We start from the raw sequence: 18568 nt of genomic DNA, 5'->3' as shown, positions 1-18568 counted from the left end.
ACCTGGGTTCAGTCTGACCTGCCAGAAAATGCAGCCTGTCATAGTACCACATCCTGGGGACATAGATGTCATCTGCTGCTCCAGATCTCTGCGAATCCTGGACTTTCTTGCGCTCCCTTACATATGTGTTCCTCAGGCCACCAATTAGGATCTTCAAATAGGTCATGTCTGCCGTGGGGATCACCTGCTTCACAATTTCCAGCAATTGATCCAGCGCTGCCTTCCTCTTTGTTTGGTTCTTATAATGTGGGTGGTTGATCTCCCACAGACAAGGCAGCTCCCTGAACATGTCAATGAAGATTGCCATGAAGTCGGTATCGTTCAAGATATCCATTTTCACTGCAAGACACAACACAAGACAAACCCTAATGTCAGGCAAAACTCTCCTAATCTAGTTACAATATAGGCCTCAATCTAGAAACAGTATAGGCCCAAGTTTGGTTTACCTTCGTTATCACGATCGGCGCCTCCGATACTCCTTCGTCCGCTCACGGATCGTACGTACTACGCACGCGTGTTACGCTTTATACACACTGCGCATGCGTGTAACTCCGCCCGCCCCTGGCATTTTTCTAGTCTATTCCCCGCCCCTTTTCATTCAGCGCAGTGGGTGAAGAGCACATGGCGGAGTCAGAGCAGGTTCGTGCTAATTATAGCAACGAGGAGGAGGAAAGCCCGGATCCGGAAACATCCCGATCCAGAAGGAGACGATTTAAGGTCTTAAATATGTCCTTTGGTGAGATGTTGGAGATGGTCGACATCCTGAAGAAGGCCGACTATGACGGAAAGTATGGACCTTACCCCAACCCCAATATCAGAAAGGCCAAGATCATGGCGAAAGTGGTCAAGAGTCTACTCCGGAATTTCGGGGTACGACGATCGAAAGATCTGCTCAGGAAGTGGTTGTCGGATCTGAAATTAAGAGAGCCCAAGCAGTACCGAAAGATCCAGAGAGTGTTGTAAAAAAGTAAGTAGCTGTGCTGTGTTCCTATTCTTTTTGTCTTTATTATGTTCGTGCTGCTCCATGTGCTTTTCTTAAGTGTTGTACAGTTTAAAATGGCAAATTTCATGTTCATGGGCACATTATTTGTTCGTATCAAACATTTTTCTTTCGTCCTATAAAGCACCATTTTTAGGCCATATGCATTTGCCAACATTTTTTAGGGCCTACTTGCATGAAAAATATTTGGTTGTGTAGAGGGTTTGTTTTACTAGAAGGAAATGCAAACTAGATTCTCTGTAAGTAGAGGACACTCAGGAGCTGTTTTCACATCTGGACGCTGGAGCACTAGTGTGGGACACCAGAACACCCTTTTTATTAGGGGGGGCACACAGGTGCTCCAGTGTATACTATAGGGGGGTCTCCATCTGTGAAGCTTGTACTAAACAGGTTAAGTATTGAAGCTTGACAACGGACAATAAAAATGCTACATCTTGGAACTCTGCCAAAATAGACAATTGTACCCCACTTCCAAGCAATGTTTCATCTTTATATTTCGGCCATCAAATATCTGTGTGCTAATTATACCATTTTTGTTTTACATAGGGGAGACAAGACTTGGAGGACACCCCTCATCCGAGGAGAACACAGACCCCCCACCTCTGGAAGAAGGGGAAATACCCACAACCCAAGCTGAGCAGGAGGAGGAAGAAGATGTGGTGGAAATTGACACCACATCAGGTGAGTGTCTGCGACCACAGACTCAGGTAAGAGATGGAAGCCGGCAGATTTTTGATACCTGTTTTTGTTTGGTTTCTCCCTTTTTAGGTGATCGTGATGTTGTGGATCCAGATCCTTTCACATCAGAAAGTGCCCAGATCCTGATCGGGGAGATCATGGGGTGTAATTTAGAATTGGAAAACCTCAAGAAAAAAATCAATGATGTTATTCAAAAAAATAATAACATCATTGATATTTTGGGGCGAGTTTAAACCCACTCCACACTTTGGTTTTTTGTGTGCTACAATCTTAAAAATGTTTTAGCGATGTTTAGAAAAGCCAAATTTTGAGGATGCACGCAGTGTGCTAACATGTGCTATCTGCCATCATGGGAGATCAATGGACGCGTTTTGGGGGTGCAACCCCTTCCTCAATAATAAAGTAGCTGAGAGGAAGGGGTTGCTCCCCCAAAACACGTTCCTTGATCCCCCCTGATGGCAGCTAGCACATGTTGACATTCGTAAATTGATGTGCATCTTCAAAATTTGGCTTTTCCAGGGGTGACTTCACCCCATCCGAAGGCAACATAAAACACAGTTCCTAAATACTCATGTCTGATATTGCCTTCAAATTTTACCATATGTGAACTTTGTAAGTTCAAGATTTGTGTCTTTCTTGTTGGTTTTACACATGCCTGTTTTATCTTAAATGGACATTTCTATTTTTGATAATGCCACCCCAAAAACTGTTATACAACAAACATGTTGGTTTGTTTTAAAAACCTTTTCTAAATGCACATGTGATTGTGCAGGTATTAAAAAGATTGTTATATTGTTATCAAGAATGTGTGGATTATTGTCTCAACGCTACAACACTTTTGTGGTGATGTAATTGCTGCTTTCTGTGAAAATGGGGGTTATTTCCTAAGGGCAAATCCTCTTTGCACTACAAGTGCAGTTTCAGTGCATTTTCAAGTGCACTTGTAGTGCAAAGTGTCTACGCCTTTAGTAAATAACACACAACAGTGCTTTGTATAAGGTTACACAATCACGCCATTTTCAGGACTCCCCACATTGCTGTCAGGTTCAGCTAAAACAAATACAAGCAGTAAATGTCACCAAAGATTAGCTTTTTTTTTTTTATTTGATAAAGGCTTCACAAATTGTCTGGCATATTGATGGCCCCCCTACCCGCAAAGAACTCAAGGTATCTTAACCGGACATCATGGGCACTCAGGGAGGGCAAGCCAGGACGGCCACTTTCAAGCACCGTCAGGGTTGTTTCATGTAGAATTCCGGCCTCAGGCCCAACTGAGCCAGCATAGTTGGCAGAATGTTGGCATAAAAAGTTATGTAGAACACAGTATACCAGGATTATATGATTAAGTTTATACTCCGCCATATGGAACCGGCTGGCCATGATTCCAAATGTGTTCTCCACAACTCTTCTGGCTCTGGCCCGCTGGTAATTTAAAACCCTCTGTTCCGGGGTGAGGGTCCTCATCGGGAATGGCCGCATAAGATGGTCCCCCAGCGCAAATGCTTCATCCGCAACAAAGACGAATGGGAGTCCTTCCACATTGTCTTCTGGAGGTGGCAAGTCCAAGCTGCCATTCTGGAGACGCCTGTAAAACTCCGTCTGGGCGATGACTCCACCATCGGCCATCCGGCCATTCTTCCCCACGTCCACATACAAGAAGTCGTAATTAGCCGACACCACCGCCAACATCACTATACTATTGAACCCCTTGTAATTATAATAGTACGACCCTGAGTTGGGTGGTGGGATGATGTGGACGTGTTTCCCATCAATTGCCCCTCCGCAATTAGGAAAGTCCCACTGTGGGAGGCCACAGTCTGCCATTCCTGTGGCGTGGAAGGAAACTGTTGAGGAAAACAAAAGAAAATTAGTATTTTTGCACATAAACATGGAAAGCAGATTAGACACAAACATTCTTGGCCAACATCCAGATAACATTTATTAAGGGGAATTTTACAACACCAAAGTATAAGGTACACCTATCATATCCCCCCCCCACCCTTTCATGGGCCATTTCTAACATTATAGGGGGGGGATCTTGGACAGGTAACCCTCTCCACTTCATTGAGAGATGAATGCCTAAATAATGGGTATTACTTTGAACAGCCCCTCCTTAGTTACACTATTGGCAGCCCACTGGACAGGTAAGAAGTGTCATAATACAAACATATAAATACACACAGTACACATTTGAGCACATTTGGACATTCTGCTATTACCTATCAAGATAATAATAGTATACAAAAACTTTAAACATTACCATTTGAAAGTATACAGGCAGGCCCTTGCACTACATGCTTTGGGGAATTCATCCATACATCTGAGCACAAACGAGATGGGTATAGTGTGTATGGGTTTGGCAAAGTCAGCAGATAGATGATTGAGGATAGATAGAGAATTGGGATCAGCTGACTTAGCAGTTGGGGGCAGGGAGGGTTAATAATAATGATTTGGGGACACCACAAAAAAAAGTCTCTGGCACTCTGCCTGAATTTAAAGTACAAATCACATTTCTAAACATTTTAGGGGTTGTTTGGGGTAAAACACTACTATGGAGCTGATAAAATACATTGTTAAGTGACTACATGAGGTGAATACAGGGCAGGAGAGCATGCTCGGGAGGTAAGTGAAGGCAAATATGTATGAAGGACAAAAAAAATTACATAAAAATCCAGCATGCATGAGGCCAAAGGGGACATTCACAGCATAATACAATCATGGTAATTAGGGAATGAGGAAAGAAATACAATATATTAGCAAACATTCAATACAATAAAATGTGATTTTAAAGGATAACAATCTTACCATCACATACTCCTTCTGCAGGACCTGAATGATGGCAGAACAGGTCTCTGGGATAATGATACCCAGAGCCTGGGGGGAGATGCCTGTCGAGAACTTCAAGTCCTGCAGGCTTCTCCCTGTCGCCAAGTACCGCAGGGTAGAGACGAGCCTCTGCTCCGCAGTGATGGCTTGCCTCATGCAGGTATACTGCCTGCTGATATAGGGGGTCAGCAAAGCCAGCAGACGGTGAAATACGGGGTCCGTCATCCTGAGAAAGTTTCTGAAATCATCAGGATTATTCTCACGGATCTCACGGAGCAAAGGCATATGACAGAACTGGTCACGCTGAAGCAACCAATTCTTGGTCCATGAACTCCTCCCCACCATGTTCATGGACTGGACTTGTGCCAAGGTCGGGACCCCAACACCAAGCTCCCGCACAGCACGAACTCTACGAGGAGTACGTATATGCAACATGGCTAGAAAACGGTCGGCTGCTCAGAACGAAGTAACAGAACGCACTGAAGAACAGCAAGGCCTGTGAAGAGCGACCTGAAAAACAGTAACGAATGAACAAGAACACAATGACAAAGTCACGCAAAGAGGAGACACAAACCCACAAGCACAAACTGAACCGCAGTAAACGATCTGAAAGCCACGAGTCTGAAAAAGCGCTAATCGTCTCTCACCAAACTTTTACTAACACGAGATTAGCAAAAGGAGCCCAAAGGGTGCCGCGCTTGGTTCTGAACTGGCCTTTTCTAGTCTCGTCGGACGTGGTTGACATCACCGTGTTGTTGGCGATTGGAAATTCCGACAACTTTGTGCAACCGTGTGTATGCAAAACAAGTTTGAGCCAACATCCGTCGGAAAAAATCCTAGGATTTTGTTGTCAGAATGTCCGATCAATGTCTGACCGTGTGTACGGGGCATTAGAGCTTAGGATTCCCTGGGGCGCGGAGTCTAAGAGCCAACTGGTGCTCACCAGAGCCTCTAGTGGTGAGGATGGACTGGGCTGCAACTGGCTCCAGGTCACGACCCCCAGGGTCCCCCAGCTCACACCCACAGTAGGCAACAGAAGGATAGGGATAGTAAGGAATAAGCCAAGGTCAGGGCCACAAGCAGAAAAAGACAACAGAGTACACGCCAAGGTTCAGGGTCACAGGCAAACATGAATAGTCGGGGACACACCAAAGGTCAGGGTCACAGGCAGACAGGAATAGTATAGAACACGCCAAGGTCGGTAACAGGAATAGACGTAGAGCACACGGCAGGCAGGAACAGGAAGCCAAACACACAAAGGTTGATCAGCCGGGCTGACCTGCAGTGCAGAGGTTAATATAGAGTTCTCTGATAGGAGCTGGGGTGGAGCCATGCTAGAGGAGAGTTAATAAAAGCAGTCAGGTGAGAGACAGCTGGTCTTTGGAGATGAACACATGGAGACAGGTAAGCTGACAAACTCTATTGCATAACCATGACAGTACCCCCCCTCTTACGAGGCCTCCCCCTTCCCCGCCTGGGACCAGGTTTAGAGGGGAACTTCAAATGAAACTTCCTCAACAGACAAGGTGCAAAGACCTCAGAAGCCTTGATCCACGACCTCTCCCCAGGACCAAACCCCTTCCAATGCACGAGGAACTTGAGAATGTCTCTACAGAGTCGGGAATCCAAAATTTGGCTAACCTCGTACTCCTGATTATCCTCAGAGACCGGCACTGCGGTAGAGAGAGGACGAGAGAACTTATTGAGGACTAAAGGCTTCAGAAGGGCAACATGGAAGGAGTTAGAGATTTTGAGGCTTTTGGGAATCTGGAGCTTGAAACAAACCAAATTCAGTTTAGAAGTTATGGTATACGGACCAATGAATCTTGGGGCAAATTTGAGAGAAGGAACCCGGAGTTTGATGTTCCTGGTGGAGAGCCAGACTTTGTCTCCTGGCTGAAGAGAAGGAGGCTTACGCCTGCGATGGTCAGCAAAACTCTTGAATTTGTTGGCAGCTTTCTGGAGGGAATCATGAACGTCAGCCCACATGGAATTGAATGATTCCTGAACAGTAGCCAAGGCTGGAATGTCAGAAGAACAGGTCTTAGGAAGAGGGAGTTGAGGATGTCTTCCATAAACAGTGATAACGGGTGTTTTCTGAGAACTGACATTGACATGATTATTGTGGGAGAACTCTGCCCACAGAAGTAGTGATGCCCAATCATCATGATGAGCCAAGACCAAGGTACGGAGAAAGACCTCCAACTCCTGATTAATACTCTCAGTCTGGCCATTGGATTGGGGATGGTAAGAAGTGGTAAAATCCAAGGTAATGTTGAGGGATTTGCAAAAGGCTCTCCAAAAACTGGATGTAAACTGAACACCCCTGTCCGAAACGACATCAGATGGGAGTCCGGGTGGTAAGAAAGGCAGGGCCGCTGGAACACCAACATGCCTCTAGTGGTGAGGATGGACTGGGCTGTAACTGGCTCCAGGTCACGACCCCCAGGGTCCCCCAGCTCTCACCCACAGCAGGCAACAGACGGATAGGCATAGTAAGGAATAAGCCAAGGTCAGGGCCACAAGAAGACAAGGACAGCAGAGTACACGCCAAGGTTCAGGGTCACAGGCAAACAGGAATAGTCAGGGACATGCCAAAGGTCAGGGTCACGAGCAGACAGGAATAGTATAGAACACACCAAGGTCGGTAACAGGAATAAACGTAGAGCACACGGCAGGCAGGAACAGGAAGCCAAACACACAAAGGTTGATCAGCCGGGCTGACCTGCAGTGCAGAGGTTAATATAGAGTTCTCTGATAGGAGCTGGGGTGAAGCCATGCTAGAGGAGAGTTAATAAAAGCAGTCAGGTGAGAGACAGCTGGTCTTTGGAGATGAACACATGGAGACAGGTAAGCTGACAAACAAACTCTATTGCATAACCATGACAAGTACCCAGACTCCCATACCCCTTTTATGGACAATTATTTGCAAAAAATGCCATTTTTTTCTTTATCTTTTTTACCGGCACTTTTTTTTTATTCAGCTGTCAGCAGGGAAACAGCTGATTACTCATCAGTTGTTAATGACACAGTGTCCGGCTTCCATTGACAGCTGATTACTCATCAGTTGTTAATGACGCAGTGTCCGGCTTCCCGGCCCCGTTCCTAAACAACCAGCTTACACTGTGCCCTGATTGGGCAAAGCTTTGCCCAATCAGGGCACAGAATGCACTGTGCGACATTCAGTGCATTGCAGGGTGTTTGTCGGGGTGAACACCTGGTGAACACCCTGCAAATTCGGGTGTTTGGTGAACAGCTGAACAGGCAAATGTTCAGCCCAAACTCATGCTCGGGCAGAACTGGTCGCCCATCCCTAGTGGCAAGCCTCTAGCAAGAGCAAAGGTTCAGTGGTGAATCTACAGCCAAATCTCTGCAAGTCTACAGCATGAAAATTCAGCCACAATGACTCCTGTAGTGGGGTGACAATTGTGCAATAAAAACTGAACCAGAACTTGCAGCAAACTTGCAGAATGTTTGCAAAGTTGATCTGGAGTCATGCAATGCGGACTTGCTGCAATTGTGCAACAAACATGTGAAGCCTGGCAAATCTAGCAATAGCTTAGCAAGTCATTTTCAAACTTGCAGCACAATTGCTTGCTATATGGGTAGGCACAATAAACTCAGGAGTCCAAGAGGCACATGCACGGAGTCGCCCAAGATGGCCGCATAGCCACGGAGCTCCGCACCACTCTGGTCCTTCTTTCCCTCCCATAGCCGACAGAGCTCTCTTTCTGGGCCTGCTTCACCATCAATCACTCGGGGATTACCCCAGTAGCCACCCGATGTCCGCTGGCTCCGCAAGGAGAGACCTCTCCCACCAGCTGGAAACATCTGGGCAGCAGCACAGCCTATCCAAAATGGCGGCTGCAACTATATGAGGCACAGGCCCAGAGATGGACAAGTCTATAGCAGACCAAGACACTGCAAACGTCCCAGCTCTCCTGCATGAGCAGGCACCAGTGAGTACCCCACAGCAGGCAGTACTTTCCCTTGCATCCACTGAATCACTGATCGGGAAAACATTAGAAGCATCAATCTCACACCAATGAGTGACTTACTGGCCAGCCCAGATATCTGTGAATATGAGGCCCACAATTTTCCCCTCACTTCGACAGACTTCCCTTTTATAATGCTGCATTCTCAAAAATGTTATCCAGGGGTCTAGCTCAAACAGCAGAGCAAATCACCTCTTCTATTCATGCTGACCCCCAGCAAATAGGGGCTCGGATTGAGATCATAGAAAAGAAAGCTGATCAATCTGTTGCTAGAATTAACCAGAACTCTGCCAGATGACAAGATCTTCAAGACCAACTAGAAATTGCCTTATCCAAAATTGATGACTTGGAAAACAGATCCAGACGCTTCAATTTTAGGGTACAGGGCCTTCCAGAATCGGTGAAGAAAGTCCACCAAGCAGTCCGGGGAATGAGGGACCTTATTCCTGAGATCCCAGAACATCATTTGGAGTTGTACAGGGCTCATAGGACCCTCAAACTAATATGCACAGATGGTCTACCACGAGACATCATAGTCAAACCTCACTTTTATACTGTAAAAGAGGAGGTGATGAGAGCATCTCGGACAAACTTGCAATTCAGAGTCATCAGAAACAGCTCTACGCTGACCTTTCCCTCTACACAGTTCAAAAGCATCGCTCACTGAAACCTCTTCTTCTGGTTCTGACTCAAAAGTAAATTATGTACATATGGGCTTTTTCCATTTCACCTAAATTTCTCTTACCGGAACAAGGCTTACGGCTTCTCATCCTTTTTGGAAGGCGAGCGCTTACTATGACACCTGGGGTTGATCACCCAAGAGATCCCCCACCTTAAACCAACAGAGGATCTTCCTCCACAAAAAGACCCCCTCTGTCTAGCCCTCTTACCTCTGACTAACAGAAACAACAACCAAAGAAATCGAGGGAATCTCAACCACCCCGATGCAGAAATCCAGGCTAAGAACTTTGCTGGCTTGCTCGGCTCCCTTTGGAACTGATCTTTAGGGATTCCATCCCACCTTATGTCTTAACCATGTTTCACCTTTGACTATCACCCAGGTTGCCTTCTACAATCCCAAAGAATCCCTGTCGGGGGATTTGATTTGTCCTGGGTTCATTGTTACTCAGTTATTTACTGTTATATACTGTTTACAAGTTATTAATGTTTCTTAATTTTGCAACAAAAGGACCCCGTTTTCTCATCACCCACTCTCTAACCCCCCTCCCTACTTTTTTTTCTAGTAATAATATATCTAAGACTTCTCTTGCAGTGTTGCCTGGGGCCTTCTCACATAAGAAGAAAAAACAGGAAATAGGCGCCTCTAAGTAAGACTGTTATGTTTAATGGACAAAGCTGTAATAGAATGTATAAACAACTGTGACTCCATCTTAAAGATTCTCTTCCATTTTACATACAGTAGAAGTGAACATTTTGCTGTGTGTGTGTTTGTGTTTTACCATACTCAGCTTAAAAGTTTGCATAGAACCACACCCTATGAGATATTGTGGTTAAGCCAAATTTGTGTCAGAAAAAGTCATTAGCTATTTCTTGTTATCTAGTCAAGCAGCCTGTTGTATAAGCAAAATCATCAACTAGTTCTTGTTAAACTAAATTCAGCAGTTTTAATCAAGATAAGAAAATACTGAGTTTGTATAAACTTTTAGAAACATATGCATTAAAACACAGCTCCTCCCTTCTTTCTTTTGCATATAAGCCACTGTGGTATTCAGTAAAGGTCTGAGATCTTATGAACACACTCCAGCTTGTTTCCCTGTGTCTTTTTTGGTCTCTCATGTATTCAGGGGTCACTGAAGCTCTTCCTGCATTACCTGAAGTACACCTGGGTGGCGTATTACCTCTATCAGATGATAGCAGCAGTGGGATGAAATAATCACCTTTCGTAAGAAGGATCCCTTTGTATTTTAGACAAGACTGTTCCTCTTGCCTTAGCTCTGATTTAAATTTCATCTCAAACTAAATTTATGTAGAAGAGGGATACAAACCACTCCTTGGTGTATAGGGGATTTTTTTGGAAAAAATCTGCCTTTGAAAGTATAAGGGATTCCCGCTGGGAAAGTCAACCTAAAAGTACCTCTGAGAAGGTCTTAATTGACTAATATAGTACTGTACAGTCCTTGCTGGGGAAGGAGCTGAAATAGTTAATGAGGATTACACTTCAGTGGCCCAACCTACTTTCGTTTTCTTTCTTTCGCATAAAGTATAAGAAATATTAGAAATATGTATTAGACATTTTGTTCACTAACCATCAGAGGCTTAGCTTGAAGCTTGTGGGCCCCGATGAAAAAGCTGAGCTGGGCCCCCCATTACCATCTGCTGCTTTTACAGAGTGTTTGCCCCGTCACTCTGTCTATGTGAAACTGGACACTTGGCAGGCCCCTGTGTTTACTGAATTACCTACACAAGGTGACACAGCGAGCAATTTTCCCCAATGACACTGTGTAATACAGAGCAGACAACCTCTGAGGAGTGGAGACCTACCTAAATAGTATGAAAGTTATCAAAGATCTCCGGGGGTTAAGCATCCTTATGTAAGAAATTAACCAGCAAGGCCAAACTTTATATTAGGGAAAACTTAGGCTACTTTCACACTGGGGCCGCTCCGTGTTAGTGGTAAAGCGTTGCTCGTTTTAGCGGCGCTTTACTGCTGTTTTAGCTGCTATTTTCGGCTGCTAGCAGGGTGTTTTTAATCCCCAAGAAGGGGTTAAAAATGCCTGTGTTGCGGCACATCCAAAGTGCTTTTCAGGCACTTTGGAAGGGCTGCCCATTCAATACAATTGGCAGAGGCGGTTTGGGAGCGCTGTATACATTGCTCCCAAACTGCCCCAAAGATGCTGCTTGTAGGACTTTTTTCACCATTCCGCAAGCCCACCACCCCAGTGTGAAAGCCCACCGGCATGAGAGGCAGTTTTCAGGAGCTTTACAGGTGCTATTTTTAGCACTAACACCTGAAAACTGTTTTCAGTGTGAAAGGGGTCTGAGAGAAAGAATAAAACAAATAATGCTGCAAAAATCTAAACTTGGCCCACCTTACTGGATAATGTCAGTCAGTAGAGCAATGGACAGAGCCCCCATTTCACATCAGAGCCCCTATTATCACATAGGAGCCCCCGTTTCACATCAAAGTCCCCTCCATCACATCAGAGCCCCCATTTCACATCAAAGTCTCCTCCATCATATCAGAGTCCCCATTTCACATCAGAGTCCCCATTTCATATCAGAGCCCCCATTATCACATCAAAGCCCAGATTTCACATCAGAAAATCAGATTTCACATCAGAGCCCCCATTATCACATCAGAGCACCCATTATAACATCACATCAGAACCCCATTTAATATCAGAGCCCCCTCCATCACCCCAGAGCCCCCATTTCACATCAGAGCCCCTTCCAAAACATCAAAGTCTCCATTTCACATTAAAGCCCCCTCCATTACATCAGAGCCCTCATTTCACATCAGAGCCAGCGTTTCACATCAGAGCCCCTCCATCACATTAGAGTCTCCATTTCACATCAGAGCCCCCTCTATCACATCAGAGACTCCAATTCACATCAAAGCCCCCTCCAAATCAGAGCCCTCATTTCACAGAGACCCCCATCACATCAGAGTCCCAATTTCACATCAGAGCCCCCTTCATCACATCAGAGCTCCATTATAACATCAGAGCCCCCTCAATCACATCAGAGCCCAGATTATAACATCAGAGCCCCCTCCATCACATCAGAGCCACCATATCATATCAGAGCCACCTCCATCACATCAGAGTCTCCATTTCACATCAGAGCCCCCTTCATCACATCAGAGCTCCATTATAACATCAGAGCCCCCTCCATCACATCAAAGCCCTCATTATAACATCAGAGCCTAGATTATAACATCAGAGCCCCCCCCATCACATCAGAGCCCCCTCCATCACATCAGAGTCCCCATTATAACATCAGAGCCCATATTATAATATCAGAGCCCAGATTTCACATCAGAGCCCCCTCCATCACATCAGAGCCCCCATTTCACATCAGAGCCCCCTCCATCACATCAGAGTCTCCATTTCACATCAAAGCCCCCTCCATCACATCAGAGCCCCCATTTTAGCATCAGAGCCCCCTCTATCACATCAGAGTCTCCATTTCACATGAAAGCCCCCTCCAGGACATCAGAGCCCCCATTTCACACCAGAGCCCCCCTTTCACACCAGAGCCCCCTCCATCACATCAGAGTCTCCATTTCACATCAAAGCCCCCTCCATCACATCAGAGCCCCATTTCACATCAGAGCCCCAATTTCACATCAGAGCCCCCTCCATCACATGAGAGTCTCCATTTCACATCAGAGCCCCCTCCATCACATCACAGCCCCCTTCATCACAACAGCATAAGAGCCCCCTTCATCACATCAGAGCCCCCTTCATCAAATCAGACCTCCCTCCATCACATCAGAGCCCCCTCCATTACATCAGATCACCCATTATCACATCAGAGCCCCCTCCATTACATCAAAGCCCCCTCCGTTACATTAGAGCCCCCTCCATTACATCAGAGCCCCCATTATCACATCAGAGCCCAGATTTCACATCAAAGCCCCCTCCATCACATCAGAGCCCCCATTTCACATCAGAGCCCCCTCCATTACATTAGAGTCCCAGTTAACACATAAAAGCCCCCATTATCACACCAGAGCCCCCATTATCACACCAGAGCCCACCTACATCACATCAGAGCCCCCTCCATCACATCACAGCCCCCTTCATCACATCACAGCCCCCTTCATCACATCAGAGCCCCCTTTATCACATCAGAGTCCCCATTTCACATAAAAGCCCCCTCCATCACATCAAAGCCCCATTTCACATCAGAACCCCATTTCACATTAGAGCCCCTTCCATCACATCAGAGGCTCCTCCATCACATCAGAGCCCCATTATAACATCAGAGACCCCTCCATCACATAAGAGCCCACTCCATCACATCAGAGCCCCCTCCATTACATCAGAGCCCAGATTTCACATCAGAGCCCCCTCTATAACATCCACACCCCCTCCTTTACATCAGAGCTCCCATTATAATATCAGAGCCCAGATTTCAGATGACAGCCCCTCCATCACATCAGAGCCTCCATTTCACATCAGAGTCCCCTCCATCACATCAGAGCCCCCATTATCACATCAGAGCCCCCATTTCACATCAGAGCTCCCTCCATCACATCAGAGCCCCCATTTCACATCAGAGCCCCCATTTCACATCAGAGCCCCCTCCATCACATGAGAGTCTCCATTTCACATCAGAGCCCCCTCCATCACATCACAGCCCCCTTCATCACAACAGCATAAGAGCCCCCTTCATCACATCAGAGCCCCCTTCATCAAATCAGACCTCCCTCCATCACATCAGAGCCCCCTCCATTACATCAGATCACCCATTATCACATCAGAGCCCCCTCCATTACATCAAAGCCCCCTCCGTTACATTAGAGCCCCCTCCATTACATCAGAGCCCCCATTATCACATCAGAGCCCAGATTTCACATCAAAGCCCCCTCCATCACATCAGAGCCCCCATTTCACATCAGAGCCCCCTCCATTACATTAGAGTCCCAGTTAACACATAAAAGCCCCCATTATCACACCAGAGCCCCCATTATCACACCAGAGCCCACCTACATCACATCAGAGCCCCCTCCATCACATCACAGCCCCCTTCATCACATCACAGCCCCCTTCATCACATCAGAGCCCCCTTTATCACATCAGAGTCCCCATTTCACATAAAAGCCCCCTCCATCACATCAAAGCCCCATTTCACATCAGAACCCCATTTCACATTAGAGCCCCTTCCATCACATCAGAGGCTCCTCCATCACATCAGAGCCCCATTATAACATCAGAGACCCCTCCATCACATAAGAGCCCACTCCATCACATCAGAGCCCCCTCCATTACATCAGAGCCCAGATTTCACATCAGAGCCCCCTCTATAACATCCACACCCCCTCCTTTACATCAGAGCTCCCATTATAATATCAGAGCCCAGATTTCAGATGACAGCCCCTCCATCACATCAGAGCCTCCATTTCACATCAGAGTCCCCTCCATCACATCAGAGCCCCCATTATCACATCAGAGCCCCCATTTCACATCAGAGCTCCCTCCATCACATCAGAGCCCCCATTTCACATCAGAGCCCCCATTTCACATCAGAGCCCCCTCCATCACATGAGAGTCTCCATTTCACATCAGAGCCCCCTCCATCACATCACAGCCCCCGTCATCACAACAGCATAAGAGCCCCCTTCATCACATCAGAGCCCCCTTCATCAAATCAGACCTCCCTCCATCACATCAGAGCCCCCTCCATTACATCAGATCACCCATTATCACATCAGAGCCCCCTCCATTACATCAAAGCCCCCTCCGTTACATTAGAGCCCCCTCCATTACATCAGAGCCCCCATTATCACATCAGAGCCCAGATTTCACATCAAAGCCCCCTCCATCACATCAGAGCCCCCATTTCACATCAGAGCCCCCTCCATTACATTAGAGTCCCAGTTAACACATAAAAGCCCCCATTATCACACCAGAGCCCCCATTATCACACCAGAGCCCACCTACATCACATCAGAGCCCCCTCCATCACATCACAGCCCCCTTCATCACATCACAGCCCCCTTCATCACATCAGAGCCCCCTTTATCACATAAGAGTCCCCATTTCACATAAAAGCCCCCTCCATCACATCAGAGTCCCATTTCACATCAGAACCCCATTTCACATTAGAGCCCCCTCCATCACATCAGAGGCTCCTCCATCACATCAGAGCCCCATTATAACATCAGAGACCCCTCCATCACATAAGAGCCCACTCCATCACATCAGAGCCCCCTCCATTACATCAGAGCCCAGATTTCACATCAGAGCCCCCTCTATAACATCCACACCCCCTCCTTTACATCAGAGCTCCCATTATAATATCAGAGCCCAGATTTCAGATGACAGCCCCTCCATCACATCAGAGCCTCCATTTCACATCAGAGTCCCCTCCATCACATCAGAGCCCCCATTATCACATCAGAGCCCCCATTTCACATCAGAGCTCCCTCCATCACATCAGAGCCCCCATTTCACATCAGAGCCCCCATTTCACATCAGAGCCCCCTCCATTACATCAGAGCCCAGATTTCACATCAGAGCCCCCTCCATTGCATCCAAGCCCCCTCCTATACATCAGAGCCCCCATTTCACATCAGAGCCCCCTCCATCACATCAGAGCCCCCAATTCACATCAGAGCCCCCATTATCACATCATTGCCCCCATATCGCATCAGAGCCCCCATTATCACATCAGAGCCCCCTCCATTACATCAGAGCCCAGATTTCACATCAGAGCCAACTCCATTGAATCCAAGCCTCCTCCTTTACTTCAGAGCCCCCATTATAACATCAGAGCCCCTCCATCATGTCAGAGCCCCCATTTCACATCAGAGCCCCCTCCATCACATCAGAGCCCCCTCCATCACATCAGAGCCCCCATTTCACATCAGATCCCCATCACATCAGAGTCTCCATTTCACATCAAAGCCCCCTCCATCACATTAGAGCCCCCATTTCCCATCAGAGCCCTCATTGTCACATCAGAGCCCAGATTTTACATCAGAGCCCCTTCCATCACATCAGAGCCCTCATTTCACATCAGAGCCCCCCTTATCACATCAGACTTCCCTCCATCACATCAGAGCCCCTTCCATTACATCAGATCCCCCATTATCACATCAGAGCCCTGATTTCACATCAAAGCCCCCTCCATCACATCAGAGCCCCCTCCATTACATCAGAGTCCCAGTTAACACATAAAAGCCCCCATTATCACACCAGAGCCCCCATTATCACACCAGAGCCCACCTACATCACATCAGAGCCCCCTCCATCACATCACAGCCCCCTTCATCACATCACAGCCCCCTTCATCACATCAGAGTCCACATTTCACATAAAAGCCCCCTCCATCACATCAGAGCCCCATTTCACATCAGAGCCCCATTTCACATTAGAGCCCCCTCCATCACATCAGAGGCTCCTCCATCACATCAGAGCCCCATTATAACATCAGAGCCCCCTCCATCACATCAGAGCCCCCTCCATTACATCAGAGCCCAGATTTCACATCAGAGCCCCCTCTATTACATCCACACCCCCTCCTTTACATCAGAGCTCCCATTATAACATCAGAGCCCAGATTTCAGATGACAGCCCCTCCATCACATCAGAGCCTCCATTTCACATCAGAGTCCCCTTCATCACATCAGAGCCCCAATTTCACATCAGAGCCCCCATTATCACATCAGAGCCCCCATTATCACATCAGAGCCCCCCTTTATCAAATCAGAGCCCCATTTCACATCAGAGCCCCCTCCATCACATCAGAGGCTCCTCCATCACATCAGAGCCCCATTATCACATCAGAGCCCCCATTATCACATAAGAGCCCCCATTTCACATCAGAGCCCCCTCTATCACATCAGAGCCCCATTTCACATCAGAGCCCCCATTTCACATCAGAGCTCCCTCCATCACATCAGAGCCCCCATTTCACATCAGAGCCCCCTCCATTACATCAGAGCCCAGATTTCACATCAGAGCCCCCTCCATTGCATCCAAGCCCCCTCCTTTACATCAGAGCCCCCATTTCACATCAGAGCCCCCTCCATCACATCAGAGCCCCCAATTCACATCATTGCCCCTATTTCACATCAGAGCCCCCTGTTTGAGTCTGTGTTCTGTCTGTGGCAGGCCAGATGCAGTGTCAGTGTGCCTGTTCTAATCTGTGCCCACATGAGAGAACTATTCTGAACAGTAGCATGTCTCTTACCTGGATTACAGAAGCTCCTCTCCTGGGCCACTAATCAACTCAAACTTCTCGCCTCCAGCCAATGATAGCAGGGGAGGGGTGTGGTCTGAGGTTTGGGAAGAAGGCAAACAGAGCCCCCATTATCACATTAGAGCCCCCATTATCAGATCAGAACTCAGATTTCACATCAAAGCCCCCTCCATCACATCAGAGCCCCATTTCACATCAGAGCCCCCTCCATCACATCAGAGCCCCATTTCACATCAGAGCCCCCTCCATCACATCAGAGCCCCCTCCATCACATCAGAGCCCCCTCCATTACATCAGAGCCTAGATTTCACATCAGAGCCCCCTCCGTTACATCCATGCCCCCTCCTTTACATCAGAGATCCCATTATAACATCAGAGCCCAGATTTCACATCAGAGCTCCCTCCATCACATCAGAGCCCCCATTTCAAATCAGAGCCCCCTCCATTACATCAGAGCCCAGATATCACATCAGAGCCCACTCCATTGCTTCCAAGCCCCCTCCTTTACATCAGAGCCCCACTATAACATCAGAGCCCCTCCATCACATCAGAGCACTCAATTCACATCAGAGCCCCCAATTCACATCAGAGCCCCCATTTCACATTAGAGCCCCCATTTCACATCAGATCCCCCTCCATCACATCAGAGTCTCCATTTCACATCAAAGCCCCATCACATCATAGCCCCCATTTCACATCAGAGCCCCCGTTTCACATCAGAGCCCCCTCCATCACATTAGAGCCCCCATTATCACATTAGAGCCCCCATTATCAGATCAGAACCCAGATTTCACATCGAAGCCCCCTCCATCACATCAGAGCCCCCATTTCACATCAGAGGCCCCATAATCACATCAGAGTCCAGATTTCACATCAGAGCCCCCATTATCACATCAGAGCCCCCTCCATCACATTAGAGCCCCCTCCATCACATCAGAGCCCCCATTAAAACGTCAGAGCCCAGATTTAACATCAGAGCCCCCTCCATCACATTAGAGCCCCCATTTCACATCAGAGCCCCCATTATCACATCAGAGTCCTCATTATCCCATCAGAGCCAAGATTTTACATCAGAGCCCCTTCCATCACATCAGAGCCCTCATTTCACATCAGAGCCCCCTTATCACATCGGAGCTCCCTCCATCATATCAGAGAC

This window comes from Aquarana catesbeiana, linkage group LG09 (assembly GCF_042186555.1).
Source record: "Aquarana catesbeiana isolate 2022-GZ linkage group LG09, ASM4218655v1, whole genome shotgun sequence".
Taxonomy (NCBI): domain Eukaryota; kingdom Metazoa; phylum Chordata; class Amphibia; order Anura; family Ranidae; genus Aquarana; species Aquarana catesbeiana.
Note: the sequence above shows the minus strand (reverse complement) of the source record.